Source organism: Lissotriton helveticus, chromosome 7 (genome assembly GCF_964261635.1).
Source record: "Lissotriton helveticus chromosome 7, aLisHel1.1, whole genome shotgun sequence".
Classification (NCBI taxonomy): domain Eukaryota; kingdom Metazoa; phylum Chordata; class Amphibia; order Caudata; family Salamandridae; genus Lissotriton; species Lissotriton helveticus.
Window position 1 is genome coordinate 986,961,955 of NC_136068.1, and position 16,814 is coordinate 986,978,768.

Here is a 16,814-nt window from a genome sequence, read left to right on the forward strand (position 1 = left end):
TGTGACCCTCTAGTTATTTAATCAATGAAGAGGCAGGCACTGGAGACTGGAAAGCAGGAAACAAGGTTTTTATTCTCTCCGGAGGAGAACACAGCAAAACGGACAGCAGGTATCGTTCTGAGGTGCTCTAACTTATGTTTGAGGCCTGGCCCCTTATATACAGTGTTTGCGGTTTTTATTACAGTTTACATACTCATGATAAAGCTTTGATGTACGGAAAGACATTCCCGGAAACCCCCCTCCGGGCCCGTTCCCACACACATTTACAGTAGAGGTCCCCACCCTGGTCACAACAGGTGATGAGTATCGCGCAGCTGGATATTCCGTCAATTCATGGAATGCGGGGTTCGATCGGATCTCATGGGGGTGGGGGCTTTGATCAACCCGGGGATCCTTTGATGAGGGAAGCTTTCTATTGTACGGGGAGGGGCAAGGAATGGTATCGGCAGAGCTGGGTGTCGGCCTGGGAACGGGGAAGACAAACGGGCACACGAGGAAAAGGGGGTTTGCATCAAAGGGCCGGGGATCATGAAAGGGAAGAAGGGAGGTGTTGCGCTGGGGACAGGATGAGGGCCTGAGGCAGAGCAGCGCTGAAGAGGGGTTTATGATTCAAAGCAGGTGCAAGCAGGGGGTGGATCAGCGTGCAGGCTTGGTGAGGGCGAAGGGCTATGTCAGGGGGCCAGCGGCATGCAAAAGGGCTTGTTCGGCTCAGGGCATCTTAAAATGGCGGGTGCGCACGACAAAAGTGTGGCATCAGGGGAAGAGGCAAGATGGCGCAGATAATGTTCACCAAACAGTACTAATTTTCAACAGTCCTCCCTTTAACATATTCAAGACATCTTGCTGGTTCATTTTCTACTCGGTTCTATTGTGGTGGGCATGAGAAAGAAAGCAGTAGGAACCCTAGATGAAAGAGTTGTAAACGATACATTTTAAGATTTCTAGTTTTAAGAGGCGGACCTATTGATAAACTTTGATAAACTTGTTCAGCGGGAAAGTCATAGAAATGCAATACAAAAACTATTCCGTAGCGAGAGCAGCGAGTACATTTCATAATGTGAACTGATAAGTTATTACATATATCATATTCGGATTGGAGCATGATCAATACAATGGCGGCTGGGAGAGAAACGAGACGTGGCAGAAATGATCGGGAATGTTCGAGGTTTAGTAAGCTTTCAGCAACTCTTCGTCTTCCGTTGGCACTGTGGAGCACCGGCGGTGGAGCTACGAGTCCAGCTCTATTTTAAGTTCCGTGTTGCAGGGCACGACCTTTTCCTCGCGTTTCTGGTCAAGAAAGGTCTTTCTCGCCCGGTGTCCTTTTGGATCAATAGTCAAAAGTTCAGGTGGAAGAAGAGTGTACAAAATAGTCCATAGGGTAGGTCGGAGAAAAAGGGGGATGGAGCGAGGCCAAATCAGAAACAAACTAGGGGAACGAGAGATTTCAGATGGGCGGGCTCATGACCGAGTCTAGAGAGCGGGGACCTTTCGGCACACATTCGAACATGGAGCAGGGGCATCAGGTTAGCCCTTTCTTCTCATTTTGTTGGAGACAGTGCCTCGTCCTGTAGCTCTGTTCTGTCGCGGTCTCGCCTTGGCCCATGCCGCAGACGTTCCATAGTCCGTAGTCAGGCCACGTGCTCCCACATCCGGTCCTTCTTTCCGCCGACAGCCGTACCCTTGAAGGAGTTTGAAAAGACAGTTTTTAGAGATTTGGTAGAGGAAAGTAACCACATACGTCTATTTCTCTCCCAGCTCCAGGCAAATGAAGATAGGAACGTTCGCTATACATATAAATGATCGATGGTGGACCTGCTGGGTTTACTATGGCTTTCTTTCACAACTGTTTAATGTAGTCACGATAGGTCATCTAATGGGGGCCCACCTCTGTAATGTAAGCCGGGCAATGCTAATAAAAAGTGGTGTGAGCTAACCGCATGGTACTAATAGGCTTCTCGCTGAGGGACGAACATAGACTAAACATTTTTCGTATTGTCAATGCATCCTGCCCTTTAACTAAACATTTTCACTTTCGGCAAGGCTCATGGTAATGGGTTTCTCTGCTCCAGTCTAATCTTTAACTTTGTAAAACATCATTCTGGTCCCTATGCAGCCTCTCGCGGCCGGATTACTAAATTAGAGAAGACTGGGGTCTCATCGGAAGACCCCTAGGTACATAAAAAACTGTGATGGGGGGGCATCATCTCATTCTGGGTTATAGGGGTACTGTCGGCTGAGGCCATAGTTCAGTTGGTGAGCATTCAGTGGCATTTCTCGAATTTTCAAACTCTGAAATTTGCATATATATAAAAATCATTTCTAGGAGCCACAGCTGGCCTGGGCGAGTCGCGAGTCGACCCACCACTTACAATCGGGGGATGAAGGATAGTGATCGGGGGGGGGGGGCAACTGAACGCAATACTAGGTGCGTCCTGAGACGATGGGGGGGTTTCGGCTACCTTTATGGTTTTGGGTATCGCGACAATTTGGGACGGGGAAGGTCGCGTATTCTGAGGCCCTTTATTATAACACAGGAGCCGCTGACTTGTAGTTCCCTTATTGCGGGTCAGATTAGGGAACCTCAGTCGTCTTACCTGTCCTTTCCCTTACGGCCCAACCTCGGTTTCATCGACTTTTAGCAGGAAAGGAGAGGTAATGACACGGTCTCAGGGGGATGGTACTAAAGGCAAGTTTTGTGCAAATACTGACGGTATTTGAAGCCAATTGGGTGGTGTGCTAGGGGTGGCATTCTGCCAATTTCGGGGCTAATCGCTCGGAAGAGTGGGAGTGCGAAAGAGAGAGAGAGAGAGAGAGAGAGAGAGAGAGAGAGAGAGAGAGAGAGAGAGAGGAGAGAGAGAGAGAGAGGGAGAGAGAGAGAGAGAGGGAGAGAGAGAGAGAGAGAGGGTGCAACAGCAGGCTAAATAGTACACGTGCGACAGAGAGTGGCAGTGTATTTACGAAAGGCTATTTAGTGCATTACACAGCAAAGGACATTCACGGGTCTGCGTTAGTATCTTGAAATCATGCAGTCCGAGCATTAGACAGGGCAGAGGGGACATGCTTCGAGAAAAAAGGAAAAAGAAAAGAGAGGTACCATTTTGTCGCACTTCCCTGCATTCTCGGTCCTCCGACCAGTTGAGTCAATGCCTCAGTCACACACACACATTCTCTCATAGTTTCGCATCCTACGTGACATGGGTTCATTCGTCCGGTCTGGTTTAAGGGTGATCACTTTTTGTCAGGTCATGCTAATTTTTCGGGTTTGTTCGATACGTGAGTAGTTTGTAGGCGTGTTTAGGCACCACCTTGCAGCGCTAGTCTGCTTCGTGTATTAGACATGGCAAGGCTTCAGATCTTCGCCACACCTCGGCTGTAATCTCTGATGTAACCTGCAGAGGGAGGAAAAAGGGGGAGGGGAGGGGAACAGCATTCGCGCATATTCAAATACATGGATTCAAGAGTCCTTTACTTACCTCTTACTCGTCTTTCCTCCTCGGGGCAGAGTCCCCGGGGATATGGTTTCTGGAGTCGGGGGGGGGGGGCAGTGTGTCCATATAGGCCGTGTGCGGGGAAACGTAAAAAGGAAACCAGAGGTGCTTAGTGCGAGGTATCTAGTCAAAAGATGTATCTCACTATCGGGGTCCTTAAACCTCCTTCAACGCTGTGGCGTTCTAAGGTTCTTCGGTTCTTGGGTCAGCTCCGTTCCCTAATACCTTGGAACGTCGTACTTTATAACATTTACATCATTTTATTTCACCTTTCTTTTACATTCCCTCATTTACACCGTTCGTTTTACCCATCCTTGGAAGTCGAGGTCTTCCTCCATGCGAGAGTTCATGAGTCAGTCGCGTACTTTGAAGGCAGAGTGTCGTGTTGTCGATCCGATCCGTCCTCCAGGGCTGGGCAACCATCTTCTTTCAACCTTAAAGAGAGAGCAGAGTAGGGTGCACAGAAAAGAACTCTCCCACCGATCCCACATTTTTAAAATAAAGCATGCAATACCCATCCATAGTTTCGAAAACCTTTATTTTGCAAAATCATTTCAGCACGTGGATTATGAGGGTGCGGTCGTATTTGGCCGGACGTGGCAATGGCTAAAGTGCGTACAGTGGGGGGGTGTCGCTTTGCAGCAATAAAAACATTGGAAAGTTTTATTCATTCATTTGTAAGAAACTAAAACGTCTATTAATTGGCTGGGGGTTCGGGGGCATTTATTTCATAATTTAGAAGCATAGTCAGAATAGTTGCAATCAGATTTCCTATATGCATACCATATGTGTGCGTTATAAATGGGGTTATACATCAGCTATAAAAATATAATACACCGTACATTTGTAATCAACATTTTTAACGGGATCCTTTCACAATGTTAGTCGAGTGAGCTCTCCTTGTCTTTTCTAGCCAAGTGTACAAAGGATCATATAAGTCTCAGAGCATCAAGTTTGTATTAGTGCGAAGGAACACCACGAGGTGTTCGCAAGTTCCTATTGATACCAGCGCCATTTTGGGCGGGGCCCGTTCAGTCCGGAAGTAGCATCAGGGGGAAATGTTTCCCATAACTGGCAGTTGGACCAGAGTCCTTTTCGGCAGTTCTAGAATTCATGCTAACAGAAGGAGTGGCAATGTCATGCCCGTTTCGTTAGTGATCAAGGCAGCCGTCCCTTACCGAAAGCCTGCAGGGGCCAAAGGCTCCGCCGGGGACCTTTGTAGAATCTTCAAGGCTGCGGAGATGCTGTCGGAGATGGGGGCTCGTGCCCCAGTGGGCAAGTGTCCGAGTTATATTGCCGGTCAAAGTTACTCTAGCGGCCGAGGCCCGCCTTCCAGCGGACCCAGACGCCATTTTTGAGGCCCTACAGGGGCCACTCTCGTCGAGTTTGCAAGAGTGGAAGAGATCCTTCGGAGTGAAAGGAAGAGGTCTCTGTTTTGTGAAAGCGGGACGTTCGGCTGGGGTGCAGCTGTGATGCCCCCACCTGGGGGGGCGAGGGAGACTCGTTCGCGCCGTCTCCTTCTTCCGGTGCACCCCATGCTGCTCTTTTTCATCGGCCCGCACGAAGGTCTCTCCCCATCCGGTGCTCCCCAAGTCGTGTGCTCAGTGCTGTGGGAGTATGGCCACCTGTGGCGCGCATTCGGCGCGGCACGAGTATCGGTGCAGTCATTGCAGGTTCGGTGTTCCGAAAATATGGCCACCATTGCACGTTCGGTGCTGCGCAAGTATTGGGGCACCATCGCCTGGTTGGGGGTGTTCGGCGTTGGGCCGGGGGCTGGGAGACCTCCTATCCGTGGAGGTGGGAGAGGCTCGTCCGCGTCGCCTCTCCCTCCCAGCCCAACTTGGACAAATTGTTGTGGAGGTACGTGCAGGACATCCCGCCGTCCAGAGCTGCTGCGGCTGTTACGGAAGGGAAAAGAAAGAGGTGCCTCGTTCTTCTCTGGACATGTGACGGGACTACTTAAGACTATCCAGGCCCGTTGCGGCTGGCCGAGGAGACATGTGGCGGGACTACCTACAACTGCCCAGGCCGCTGGCTCCTGCCTCTCCTCCGGCTCCCCCATACGTTAAGATTTCCTGACCAAGAGTTGGCAGCAGGGCCCGCCTTATATGGGTTGCCGTCGGTTGGGCGTAGCCGTAACCCTACCCTACTTTGGAAGGTTCCAGAAGGTGGGGGGGGCGAATGTTCTAGTGACTTTCATGTTCTACAGTTTACCGTTTCTTGTTTTTCTAGCGTTATTGTGTTTTTCCTTGCTTGTTATGTTAAAATAAAAGTTCGTTTTTATCAGTGGCTTACTGATTTCGTTTCCCATTCCTTTCTTTCCAGGTTGTTTCATGCTAGAGTTTCTATTAACATGGTTTATGTAACATGGGAGCACGTGCAGGGGGATGACGCAGATTTACATACACATAAACTCAGACGGGGAGGGTAGTAGAAAAGTATGACACACAAGATCCAAAGACAAACATAAAACAGTGATTATTTGGCCAAAATTATCTTTTTCCGTCTGTCAATTTAGAGCTAGGCTGGGTTCCCGTTTGTATATTGTCCGACCTAGGAAAACTCGAACATGTCGCTGAAATCGTTCTGGCGGAACCTGTGCCACCGGGCATAATCAAACGTGGTGGTTCTATCTGGTCTGTCCGTGCGAGTCGGATTTTTCTTTGTCTCGCGCTTTTTCTCATTCTGCTGGCCTGTCATTCCTGTCGGCCCTTTGCCCTTCCTCACGCTCAGTAGAGTCGGGCATTGGGCTTTCCAGTGTCCGACATATCTACAAAAAGCGCATTGGTCTGGCCCTAAGTCTGGCCGTCTTTTGCGTAGTGTCGGGGGATAACTTTTGGGTAGTGGTGTCCCGGGGTTGTCCTGTCGGTATATTTCTCTACCTGGTTTGTCCTCGTCTTTCCTCTGTCGTTGCATAGCCTCTCTGCGCCACATACCGAGACTGTCGAGCATAATAGGCGTTGTCTTATTATTGCGAAGGGCTATTTCCAACGTTTCTATTTTGTCAAGGTCAAAGGATCCTGCCAGTGGCCACTGTTTGTCTTGACTTTCTTTGGTATACCTGTGCCACAATTTATTATAGGCTATGGTAACTAATCCATAGTTTATGAACATGTCCTTATTAGGGGTGCCTTCTAGTGGAGCTATATGGTCCACCTCTAATACACGGTCCGGGCTGAACCAATTATCAATCAATGGGGAGAAGACAGACATGACGGCTCGTAACGAGGGACTAAAAAGTCAGCACTGTCTATCTTATCACTAGGTGCAAAGACTAGACAGAATATTCCTATTCTACGTTGTTTGCAGGCAGTGAATACCTCATGAACAAAAATAAAAAAGAGTAACCAATAACGAGGAACAATCAAACAATCAATAAATAAATAAGATAGAGTAAGGTCAATGGGGAGAGTAAGTAGGGCGCAAAAGTCTGCGTCCTCTACCCTTTCACTATCCGCAAAGAGGAATCTGTTGTTTCCGGTTTGCAGACAGACAATCTCCAGAAGACAATCTGCGAAGGATGTATGACGTTACTCCGCATACCGTTACAACTACCTACCATTACAACGCGACCATTACAACGCATACCATTACAACGCATAGCGCTTTGGGGTGCTGGATAGTGGTAAGTATAATTTACTATTCTAACTCCAGTCCCCGTGGACCCTAGGGAAGGTGTTGGATAGTAAAGTATACCATTCCCTATCCTATAGCGCCCCCCAGCGCAATGCGTTGTAATGGTATGCGTTATAAAAGTCGCGTTGTAATGGTAGTGCGGAGTAACGAATGCGTTGTAACAGGTGCATACCATCTGCGAACAGTAGTTCGGGGTCAAAGAACCCAGTTAATCAGTGAGGGAGAGGGAGTCTCCCAAAAACCGTTTAAGAAATAATAGAGTCAGTGGGGGAGAAAGATAGGCGCGACGGTTACGTTACCTATCCTTCGCTGTTTGCAAAAGAGAAGGAGCCTACTGTTTCTCCGTGTGCAGACAGTGAACCTCCGAAATAAGTTAACAAAGAGTAATACTAGTATATATTGTAAACAATCAAGCAATCAATTATTTTCGCACTCCGTCGTGTTTACACGACCTTACCCGGACCGTGTGGACAGTTTCTTGTCTTCCGAATCCAGCGCCCGTTCGTCCTCTTTTTCTCGTATTTCTCACGGCACTCCTAATGGTCCCCAGTCAGGACCGTAGATCACTCGAGAGAGGTCTGTTCGGAACTAGTGAAGTTCGGATGATCGGCTGCCAGACGAGGGTCTATTGGGCAAGAGCTCTCCCGATCGTTGCAGTCGTTCACTCTGTCGTCGGGACCTCTCCCCCTGGATCCACGAGTCGCTGATGGGCCCCACGCTTGGGACGCCAATTGTTAAAATAAAGGTTTGGGTCGGGGACAATCGATATTTGCCCGGCGGTATTGCCTCTGTGACCCTCTAGTTATTTAATCAATGAAGAGGCAGGCACTGGAGACTGGAAAGCAGGAAACAAGGTTTTTATTCTCTCCGGAGGAGAACAGAGCAAAACGGACAGCAGGTATCGTTCTGAGGTGCTCTAACTTATGTTTGAGGCCTGGCCCCTTATATACAGTGTTTGCGGTTTTTATTACAGTTTACATACTCATGATAAAGCTTTGATGTACGGAAAGACATTCCCGGAAACCCCCCTCCGGGCCCGTTCCCACACACATTTACAGTAGAGGTCCCCACCCTGGTCACAACAGGTGATGAGTATCGCGCAGCTGGATATTCCGTCAATTCATGGAATGCGGGGTTCGATCGGATCTCATGGGGTGGGGGCTTTGATCAACCCGGGGATCCTTTGATGAGGGAAGCTTTCTATTGTACGGGGAGGGGCAAGGAATGGTATCGGCAGAGCTGGGTGTCGGCCTGGGAACGGGGAAGACAAACGGGCACACGAGGAAAAGGGGGTTTGCATCAAAGGGCCGGGGATCATGAAAGGGAAGAAGGGAGGTGTTGCGCTGGGGACAGGATGAGGGCCTGAGGCAGAGCAGCGCTGAAGAGGGGTTTATGATTCAAAGCAGGTGCAAGCAGGGGGTGGATCAGCGTGCAGGCTTGGTGAGGGTGAAGGGCTATGTCAGGGGGCCAGCGGCATGCAAAAGGGCTTGTTCGGCTCAGGGCATCTTAAAATGGCGGGTGCGCACGACAAAAGTGTGGCATCAGGGGAAGAGGCAAGATGGCGCAGATAATGTTCACCAAACAGTACTAATTTTCAACAAGTCTCGAAAATCATTTAGGAAGAAAGGCATTGATTAATGAAGAAATTAAGATACGGAATAAGAGCACAGCTTGAGCGTCACCCCTGATATATCGAAAACGGTATAGAACTCAGACAAAGACAGTGTTTACAGATTACAATACCAACACAAGAAGCCACAATAAGAACCACAAAGAAAAGGGTCTTCTAAAACAGCGCCAAATACAGACTTCCTTAAGCAATCCAAAGGAAAGGTGCAATTCTGTTAAAGGCATAGACACAGATGTTATAATGGACCCTCTCTGTTATTACATCAACAATGTCCATAACAAAACAAATAACGACATTTCCCATGAAACCCAAGAAATGAAAGAACTGATCTCTCTCAGGATCTTTCACTCATAGTACAAAGACTCTTTTAATTGCTCCCCTCTATGACATCACTTCTTTCTTTGATGCTTTCCTGACTTGGCGTAGCAATCTGGAGAAAAACAACATTTGGTGGTCAAAGTTCAGTCAGGGGGAGGGGAGTAGTGTCTATGAATTTTCAAGAGCCTGCCCTACAGAGGCGGGAACATCAATACCTCTTGCTATCTGCAGTCTGTTCGAGGACTGATGGCTTCCAGCTAGTACTTTGGAAGAGTGGCCACAGTGTAATGATAAGTAATACGTTGTGGAAAGGGAATCGATTTTCTGAATTCCGAATATCCTTCAGTCTAGCCATAGCTGCAAATGGCCTGGAGGCCATAACCATTCAAAATAGATTTGTGTACAAGTTCCCAAAGGAACAATTCTACTTCAGTTTGTTTCTTGATACAAATAGTGTATCACATGGTTAGAGGTCTGCCTGATTCAGAATGTGTATCACAGAACAGTGTCTCTAAGGGTATTATTTTAAAGACAATTTATCAGAATGCCCACCACATTTTTATTACCTCTTTTTACTTGATGGCTGATTTCCCAATCCAAGAGGGCCGGACTTCTGGGTTGCTGAGCCTTCACATCTGGGTTAAAAGGGGTTCTGGCAGTGTATAACCCAGTGCCGCTCTAGTCTATGATGGGCAACGTCCATAGTTGGTGGATTCTTCTGCTACCGACTAATTCACTCACCCAGGCCCCTTCCTCCATGTACACCTTTTTGGTAATTTTCAGTTCTTTTGTAACTGCTTGCTACTTAACTCTCTCTCTAATTATGAATGCAGCCTTTCCAATAGGAGCCAGTCTCCATCATTCACCTGGTCCAAGCTGCCCTCAGGATTAATGGAGGTATGGGTATCTACTATTGGGTCACCTTCAATACTGAAAGGATTTATAGTGGTAATAATTAATTCCTTACTTTACACAAAGTGGCGTGCTCCTCACATACCCAAGCTGCATGACCAATGTTATTTTCTTGCCTTACCAATCCCAGCCCTGTAGCACCCTTTCCCCCTTACAGCACATTCCCAACTCTGCAGTTCAAACAAGGTTGAGGGCAGTTGCCAATTGGGAGGCTGGAAAATGACCTCACAGTCCTCTGCTCTGGTTAAATCACTAACAACATTATTGATTTTAAAAAGAATGTTTTGGTAGCCAGATTACATCAGAAGGGCTGTACCGTATACAAAAAATCGAAAGGGGTTGTTCAGCATGGGCTACAAACCTTTTAATTAATTTTATTTATTTATTTATTTAGAAAGTTTTATATAGCGCGAACATGACCACTGAGGGCATCAGAGCACTTTACAGTTTATACATCAAGAAGGTTATAAGCAAACAAAACAGAACCAACAAAGCAAAAAATTTAAGTGTTGCCACCAACAATGTGCCCTCTTTCCAGGTGTTGTGTTACAAGCTGATTGACCACTTAATCACCAAAGCCCAAAACATTCACCAACACATATTATATACACCCCACCAAAGATATACCTGACCCACATCAACAACAAACAATAACCAAACCAAACCTTCAAATAGGAGAGAAGCAAGGGCATGGCCAGGAGGCAATGGAGACGGATGCTTAGCCCGGAGCTCCTATGCAACCGGCTTGCTGAAGACTGCATCTCAATGGATCCACCCAGCCCTGCAACCCATCATTGCCTGGAAGTCAAGGGGCACTTGGGGTGAGTTTTACTGGTCTGTGGGCCCAAGGAGGCCTTGGGCTGCCGCAAGTATTAGTTGGATCGCATGCCGGCGCCCGCGGATGTGAGTACTGGCGCCCAAAGCTGGGCCGCACCAGAACCTCCATCAGCAGGCTGTGGTGGCAGAGGTGTGAGCAGGCATGAGGGGCCGAGAGAGGCCGACAAGGCTGTTGGAAACCCAGGGAGTGCCATCGGCCATCTGCAGCTGGGGGGCCAGGAGGAGCCAGTAGGAGCCGCGATCGAGGACAACAGAGGTCACCATTTTGTGATGCGGCCTGCAGCTTCGGGTGGGAGACACTGGCCAGGTGTGAACTGCTCTTTTCCTGGTGGATGGTGTGGTAGGCCCCCCCACTTGGGGGGCCCTCGAAGGTTTGTGGAGCACGCAAGGCTGCAGGGGGACCTTCCCATTGGACTGGACTCTGCCCTGGGGGGCCCAGTAGTGCGGGCCCACACAGGCCTGGAGGTGGTCAACAGGCCCTCTGCAGCAGTGATCTGAGGTGCAGTTGTCGTGGAGTGCTGGGGGTAAACCTGGAGGGGCCAGAGCATCCCCTCATATGTGGGTCAGGCTTTAGAGTGCTTTTGCGGGAGCCTGTGTGGCTGGAGGCACCGGCGGGGGCCAGGGCTTTTGCCGTCAGAGTGTAGGCGCCCAGGAGACAGCTCCATGATGAAATTTGAGGAGCACTCTCTGGACTAGTTGCCCCCCATGGAAGAGCGATAAGCACTTGAGGAGCTAGGGTGCTCTGCATCAGCAAAGGGGCGGCAGCAAGGGATGGCTGTGAGAGCCAGCCGGCTATGGATCTGGAGACCCAAATTGTCATGATACTACCAGCTATTCTAGACACAAAGGATGCCTTGGAGCACAAGATTGAGGCGGCAGTGACTGGCATAGGCCTTCTAAGGGTGGATTACTTTAAACAGGCCGAGAGGGTCATGGGTGTTGAATCGAATACGGCCAGTATGTATCCATCGATGGCAGACTAAGAGGAAAGGTTGGCCTGGCTGTAGATCCTGGCGGTCCTCTCAGTGAGGGTAGAGGATGCTGAAGGGCACTCCCGATGGAACAATGTTTGCATGGTGTGAGTCCTAGAGAAGGTGGGAGGGGCCTGATCAGAGCTGTTTGCAGAGTACTACCTGGCTTCTAAGGTGCTGGTTCATGGTGATGCCGCTGTTCTTGGTGGAGAGGTCGCACAGGGTTCAGAGCCAGCCTGCGGCATCTGGAGCGGAGCCCAGGCCCATTGTAGCTCGTTAGCTTAATTTTAGAGATCGAGAACACATTCTTCAACTGACCCATGCCCTGATTGAGAAGAGCCTGGTATTTACCCAGATTACACAACTGTGATCCGGCATAAGTGTGAGTCTTTCCTGGTGGGTAAGAAACATTTCCGGCACCTCAACCTCAAGTACGCCTTGCTACTCCCAGCCCATCTCTGGTTGAAGGTGGGCCATACTGGGCACTTTTTTTTATGGAGGTGAAGGAGGTGTGGGGCCGGTTTGAGTGGCAAGGTCATCTGGTGCCACAGGACCGGGCTGGTGAGGAAACCTTAGAGGGGTAAATTCAGCGGCCACCGTGGCATTCGGGTAGAGGATGACCCCCTGCACTCTCCTGGAATGTGAATGGGCTTGGAAACAAGCTGAGGTTGGGGAGCTGCAGCTGTATTCAGCACAACAGGCTCCTGACCTTATCCTGTCCAGGAAACACACCTAAATAGTTCCCACTGTAATTTCCTGGGAAAGGGTAGATTTAAGCCCTTGGTTCAGGCGTGCTGCTCTGCATGGGCCCATGATGGTCGTAATTTTGGTTTGTAGGTCCGCGCTGTTCCAGATAACACATACATGGGGTGATCCTTTGGTTTGCTGGGCGGTGGTAGGTGACTTGTGGAATGGGGTGTGCCTGATGGTAGCCCCTGGTACCTTCCTCCCAGTCTTCAGTGGCTTGGTCTGAAAAGTGTGGGAAAATGGATAGCAGACTGCCCAAGGCAGTGGTGTTGGTAGGGAGTGGCCACAACCTCACCCCGCATGGCGAAGAGAGTCATATGGTATGGGCAAAGGGGTGCCCAGTGATGACCGGAGACTTTGCTCCTTTCTGGGAGCCATGTGGCTGGAGGACTTGTTGTGTGTGATGCCTCCGGGGGAGTGACAGTTCTTGTATGTCGCAAACGCTTTACATTCATTGGCACGCCTGGAATATTTTCTGGTACCTGGGTTACAACATTCTAGGTTCAGAAACACCGCCTACCTGCCTAGGGTTATCTCAGAACCCTCCCAGATTTTTACAGAGCTTTGGGTTCTTGGGCTTCATCCTAGTTCTGGTTGTTGGTTGGACCTATGGGAGCTGACAAACTGGGACACTCGCCACCATGTTTTGGTGGTGTTGAGCTATTACTTCCAGGAGAATGTGGAGTCGGTGTCCTCTAGCGTGAAACTCTGGTAGGTGTATGAGGCAGTGACCTGGGGTCAGCTGATTGTGCATGTGGTGGGGAAGATCTGGGAGCTACTTCACAAGAGAATGGAGCGGGATCTGTCAAATGGAGAGGCTGAGTATGTAGAGCGGCCTTACCCAGAGCATACTCAGCTGCGAGAGGAATATAGGCAGCTGATTACCTGAAGGTGAGGACCCTTTACCGGACGTGGAAGATCAGGCTCTACGAAGTGGGAAACGAGGTGGGCACGATGCTGGCCTGCCTGGCTGGCCAACAATGGATCCCAGTAGTCTGTTTGCTGAGGGGGGAGCGGGCGGAAATGCCCGTGGTGCTAGCACAGAACTTTGCTGGTTATCTTCATATGATTTATACTTCCCTCCTCTCGCAGGAGGCAGTAACCAACATGTGCGAGTTTTGTGTGGGATCTCCTGGTACCAAATTAAGGCAGGGAAGTCCGGTATTGCTTGAGAGTGCGACCTGGGTCTCTTGGAGAGTGTCAGGCAGGGTGTGGCCTGTAAGTATCTCAGGGAGGTGGCTATTCGGGCGGGGTTCTGGTTGATCCCACTGAAGCTACAGCACCGGTCTTGCTACTCATGCACTCGGAACCAGGTGAAGGTGTGGTGCGATTTGGACAGTTGCCTGTGGGGATGTGGGCAGCAGGGTACACTCATACACACACATTGGGGATGCCCTCAAGTTCGTCCCGTCTGGAAGGGGGTCCAGAGTAGGTTTTCGGGGGCAGTGGGGCAGGCCATTGTCCTAACTCCTCGATTGGTCTGCCTGGGCATATGGGGTGAGAGGATGCTGGATAGGTATAAGCTCCTGCTTTGCAATGTGGCACTGGTGGCAGACAAGAGGGATGTGGTGCAGTTCTGTGGTTGCACAGTGCTTCCGCTGGTGAGGGACTACTAGGCCAATATAGAATGGTGCTGTATGGCGCAGAAACTGATTTACTGGGTGTGGGATTGCCCCTGGAAGTTTGTGAAGATATGGGATTGATGGCTTGAGGAGGAAGGGGAGAGAAGTGGGAGGACTCTGGTGGAGCAGAGGATACAGGTACGGTTTAGGAGCTGTGAAGACCTGCTGTTGGCCCCTTGGCTTTTATGAACTGAGTAGGGTATTTTGGTTTTGCTTTGATGTTTGCATTCTGGATCAGGCTGGCATTGCCATATGTTGTGCATCAGTATATATGTCTCACAGCTACCCAAGGGTTTTGGTTGGGTCATGTATCCTTTTATTTGTTGTTGTTTGTGAGAAACTTCAATAAAAAGATTTTTAGATAAACAAATATTAGAGAAACAATCTTGATGCCATCTCAACACTATGGCCCTCAGGAATTCCTGCAGGAATCAGAATTACAAGTGTTGCAGTATTACTTGTATACAAGTCAGATTTTAAATTACTGTATTGGAAATAGCACTTTTGGAAAGTATATTTTGGAAATGACACTTCTAGAAAATTTTCATTTTCGTGCCTAAACCAAAAGGCTTTCCTGCCTGTGTCCAGCTGGCACCTGACCCCTGTGGCTTTCATGTGGTGAGATGTGTAATGCTCGCAGACAGTGCACAGAGGACCCAGGGAGTGGGAAGGAGACTGTGCCCGGTTTCTTTCTCCGCTTTAAAGGATACCTGCATTGTCACTGGTGATTGAAGCTCACATCTAGGCCTGCCTCTCCTTTGTCTCTCTAGTAGGGCTGAACCAAACCCAAGGCTGGTGGAGAAACTGACCAGGACTGGTTTAGGTGCAGAAAAAGGCTTGCCCTCCACCTACAGGCTGGCACTGGGCATAAAAGTAGACCCACAGACCACTCCTCATAATGCTCCTAGACTTGTGAATAATCAGAAGGACTACCCTTGAACCCAGGATCCCCAAACATGACACCAATGAGCAGAAGGATTAGTTGGCTGACCTCCTGTTTCAGCTACAGGGACACAACGCGCTTCCAGAGGCTGTAACTTCCCAGCTGACCAGTTCCAACTGGACCTGCCCTTGACCCTGATGCTGGTCTCTGTTGGATTGAGTCCTAGCCCCGAAGTGGTGCACCCCAGGTACTGGACCCTTGTCTGGTGTTAGAGTGTACTCTTCCCATCCAAACTGCAAAAGCTGTGACTTAGAAACGTTTTGCCAACTTTCTGTCAGGAGAACAGATGGAGACATGGGTTACCATCAAAGCTACAGCTATCAAATTGCTGGTTGGCCTTAGCTTGATGGTTTGCCCTTCAGAAGGAGATCTGACTTGCAGAAAGGTTTCTAAGTCTGAAAGTGAGGGACTTCATTGGGTCCAGCGCTGAACAGCAACCCATCGACATCGAGGGTTTCCTTGGCACAGACTTCTGACTTCGGCCACTCAAAGATGTCTCTCGCCTTCATCTATGAGTGAACCGCTACCCTGCTCTTCTGCAACCTGCCACTGTCAAGCCTTGCACAGGATCCACCCTGCTGTTTGCCCGCCACCGGCTCAATGACAATCACTTTTTTTCTATAAAAATGTCAAAGTCCAAATGTAAGCTTTCCACCAAGACAAACCTGGTCCTTTTATTAACCTGCACTCCATCGCATCCGCCTTAACTTTTGACTTTGACCCTGCCTAGCACAACCAGATACCTGCAGTTGGCACTTTGTGATTTTTGGCACTATTTTGAAGTCGAACTTTGTTAAAAATTAATATCTACTATTCTACTTATTGAACTAATGTCATTTTATGCAATTTTATTTATTAAAGCTTAATCTGTTATTCTACATTGGTTTGGCATTTTTCTTGTGTTGCGTTTTCACTTCATTGGTGTTTGAGTACTGCATAAATACTTTACACGCTGCCTGTAAGTTAAGCCTAACAGCTTTGTACCAATTTACCAGAGGGTTAAACACAGAGTTTTATTTACTGACTCTAGTGATTTGCCCTGCCAAGGACAGTGATTACTATTTGAGGTGGGTTCACAACTTCCTCACCTAGTCATCCAATCTCTTGCACTGTTTATTTGAGTGACCCTCATCAGTTAAGTTAGTTTCCTTGGACTCACGAAGAACAGTCTACTCTAGACCATGATTGCATCTATTAAAGGTCTTCAAATAGTGGATGGGTACTTTAAACTGGTGCTATGTGGACTTTGAGGAGGACTTCTGTGGCTGGCGATCTCAATTTTCGGTTGGATGATCCATCCGATCCGGCTGCCACCAAACTATCTGAGGCGCTAACCCCTTTGGGACTTATCCCTTACCTTCGGGAGCCTACGCATGAGAAGGGGCACACCCTTGACCAAGTATTCTCGTCTGTCCCTCTTGAGGGTATAGAGGTTACTCCAGTCCTTTGGTCAGACCACTTCCGTGCCAAATTTGTGATCAAGGGCATAGGTAAGTCAGTGCCTACCCCGGCACATCAACAGGGTCGTGTCCACAGGGCATTCCATCGAGTAACCCCAGAGATGCTGGCGCAAGCAGTTGTGGCCCATCCTTGCCTTTTGTCAGGCGATTTAGACAGGGATTTGCAGACCATGCAGGACTGGTTTTTGGATAGGCTAAACGATCTTGCCCCGGAAGTAACATCTCGCCCGACACCGAAACGGGTCTCCGC